Raw genomic sequence first — 3664 nt, 5'->3', positions numbered from 1 at the left:
GGACGCGTCGCGGGATAAGGGGTTGTCACTGGTAGTCGCCCCAAGCGCGTCCGATGCTTGGACCATTCCGAGGCGGCCCTGAAGCCTCTTCCGTCTAGCCGTTGGGTCCTTCTCGCCGCATCCCTCGCCTCGCACCCCGATTGCTATGCGGTGAGGCTCCTCGGCCGCCTTGGAACTATCTGTGTATCGGACGCATCGCGGGATAAGGGGTTGTCACTGGTAGTCGCCCCAAGCGCGTCCGATGCTTGGACCATTCCGAGGCGGCCCTGAAGCCTCTTCCGTCTAGCCGTTGGGTCCTTCTCGCCGCATCCCTCGCCTCGCACCCCGATTGCTATGCGGTGAGGCTCCTCGGCCGCCTTGGAACTATCTGTGTATCGGACGCGTCGCGGGATAAGGGGTTGTCACTGGTAGTCGCCCCAAGCGCGTCCGATGCTTGGACCATTCCGAGGCGGCCCTGAAGCCTCTTCCGTCTAGCCGTTGGGTCCTTCTCGCCGCATCCCTCGCCTCGCACCCCGATTGCTATGCGGTGAGGCTCCTCGGCCGCCTTGGAACTATCTGTGTATCGGACGCGTCGCGGGATAAGGGGTTGTCACTGGTAGTCGCCCCAAGCGCGTCCGATGCTTGGACCATTCCGAGGCGGACCTGAAGCCTCTTCCGTCTAGCCGTTGGGTCCTTCTCGCCGCATCCCTCGCCTCGCACCCCGATTGCTATGCGGTGAGGCTCCTCGGCCGCCTTGGAACTATCTGTGTATCGGACGCGTCGCGGGATAAGGGGTTGTCACTGGTAGTCGCCCCAAGCGCGTCCGATGCTTGGACCATTCCGAGGCGGCCCTGAAGCCTCTTCCGTCTAGCCGTTGGGTCCTTCTTGCCGCATCCCTCGCCTCGCACCCCGATTGCTATGCGGTGAGGCTCCTCGGCCGCCTTGGAACTATCTGTGTATCGGACGCGTCGCGGGATAAGGGGTTGTCACTGGTAGTCGCCCCAAGCGCGTCCGATGCTTGGACCATTCCGAGGCGGCCCTGAAGCCTCTTCCGTCTAGCCGTTGGGTCCTTCTCGCCGCATCCCTCGCCTCGCACCCCGATTGCTATGCGGTGAGGCTCCTCGGCCGCCTTGGAACTATCTGTGTATCGGACGCATCGCGGGATAAGGGGTTGTCACTGGTAGTCGCCCCAAGCGCGTCCGATGCTTGGACCATTCCGAGGCGGCCCTGAAGCCTCTTCCGTCTAGCCGTTGGGTCCTTCTCGCCGCATCCCTCGCCTCGCACCCCGATTGCTATGCGGTGAGGCTCCTCGGCCGCCTTGGAACTATCTGTGTATCGGACGCGTCGCGGGATAAGGGGTTGTCACTGGTAGTCGCCCCAAGCGCGTCCGATGCTTGGACCATTCCGAGGCGGACCTGAAGCCTCTTCCGTCTAGCCGTTGGGTCCTTCTCGCCGCATCCCTCGCCTCGCACCCCGATTGCTATGCGGTGAGGCTCCTCGGCCGCCTTGGAACTATCTGTGTATCGGACGCGTCGCGGGATAAGGGGTTGTCACTGGTAGTCGCCCCAAGCGCGTCCGATGCTTGGACCATTCCGAGGCGGCCCTGAAGCCTCTGCCGTCTAGCCGTTGGGTCCTTCTCGCCGCATCCCTCGCCTCGCACCCCGATTGCTATGCGGTGAGGCTCCTCGGCCGCCTTGGAACTATCTGTGTATCGGACGCGTCGCGGGATAAGGGGTTGTCACTGGTAGTCGCCCCAAGCGCGTCCGATGCTTGGACCATTCCGAGGCGGACCTGAAGCCTCTTCCCTCTAGCCGTTGGGGCTTTCTCGCCGCATCCCTCGCCTCGCACCCCGATTGCTATTCGGTGAGGCTCCTCGGCCGCCTTGGAACTATCTGTGTATCGGACGCATCGCGGGATAAGGGGTTGGCAGTGGTAGTCGCCCCAAGCGCGTCCGATGCTTGGACCATTCCGAGGCGGCCCTGCAGCCTCTTCCGTCTAGCCGTTGGGGCCATCTCGCTGCATCCCCCACCTCGCACCACGATTGCTATGCGGTGAGGCTCCTTGGCCGCCTCGGAACTATCTGTGTATCGGACGCATCGCGGGATAAGGGGTTGTCACTGGTAGTCGCCCCAAGCGCGTCCGATGCTTGGACTATTCCGAGGCGGCCCTGCAGCCTCTTCCGTCTAGCCGTTGGGGCCATCTCGCCGCATCCCCCAGCTCCTCGGCCGCCTCGGAACTATCTGTGTATCGGACGCATCGCGGGATAAGGGGTTGGCAGTGGTAGTCGCCCCAAGCGCGTTCGATGCTTGGACTATTCCGAGGCGGCCCCGCAGCCTCTTCCGTCTACCCTTTGGGGCCATCTCGCCGCATCCCTCGCCTCGCACCCCGATTGCTATGCGGTGAGGCTCCTCGGCCGCCTGGGAACTATCTTCGTATCGGATGCATCGCGGGATAAGGGGTTGTCACTGGTAGTCGCCCCAAGCGCGTCCGATGCTTGGACTATTCCGAGGCGGCCCTGTGGCCTCTTCCGTCTAGCCGTTGGGGCCATCTCGCCGCATCCCTCACCTCGCACCCCCATTGCTATGCGGTGAGGCTCCTCGGCCGCCTTGGAACTGTCTTCGTATCGGAAGCATCGCGGGATAAGGGGTTGTCACTGGTAGTCGCCCCAAGCGCGTCCGATGCTTGGACTATTCCGAGGCGGCCCTGCAGCCTCTTCCGTCTAGCCGTTGGGGCCATCTCGCCGCATCCCCCACCTCGCACCCGGATTGCTATGCGGTGAGGCTCCTCGGCCGCCTTGGAACTATCTTCGTATCGGACGCATCGCGGGATAAGGGGTTGTCACTGGTAGTCGCCCCAAGCGCGTCCGATGCTTGGACTATTCCGACGCGGCCCTGTGGCCTCTTCCGTCTAGCCGTTGGGGCCATCTCGCCGCATCCCCCACCTCGCACCCCGATTGCTATGCGGTGAGGCTCCTCGGCCGCCTTGGAACCATCTTCGTATCGGACGCATCGCGGGATGAGGGGTTGTCACTGGTAGTCGCCCCAAGCGCGTCCGATGCTTGGACCATTCCGAGGCGGCCCTGAAGCCTCTTCCGTCTAGCCGTTGGGGCCTTCCCGCCCCATCCCTCGCCTCGCACCCCCGATTGCTATGCGGTGAGGCTCCTCGGCCGCCTTGGAACCATCTGTGTATCGGACGCATCGCGGGATAAGGGGTTGGCACTGGTAGTCGCCCCAAGCGCGTCCGATGCTTGGAGCATTCCGAGGTGGCCCTGAAGCCTCTTCCGTCTAGCCGTTGGGGCCTTCCCGCCCCATCCCTCGCCTCGCACCCCGATTGATATGCGGTGAGGCTCCTCGGCCGCCTTGGAACTATCTGTGTATCGGACGCATCGCGGGATAAGGGGTTGGCACTGGTAGTCGTCCCAATCGCGTCCGATGCTTGGACCATTCCGAGGCGGCCCTGCAGCCTCTTCCATTTAGCCGTCGGGGCCTTCCCGCCGCATCCCTCGCCTCGCATCCCGATTCCTATGCGGTGAGTCTTCTCGGCCGCCGCGGAACTATACCTGTTATTGCTACTGCATCCTTCGGCTGGTAACCTCCTCTGCCGCCTTGGAACGTTCTCTTTGTCGGACGCGTCGCGGGATAAGGGGTTGGCACTGGTAGTCGCCCCAAGCGCGCCCGATGCATAG

Source organism: Cryptomeria japonica, unplaced genomic scaffold (genome assembly GCF_030272615.1).
Source record: "Cryptomeria japonica unplaced genomic scaffold, Sugi_1.0 HiC_scaffold_248, whole genome shotgun sequence".
Lineage (NCBI taxonomy): Eukaryota > Viridiplantae > Streptophyta > Pinopsida > Cupressales > Cupressaceae > Cryptomeria > Cryptomeria japonica.
The sequence above is the reverse complement of the archived record's forward strand: the minus strand, read 5'-3'. Positions refer to the sequence as shown.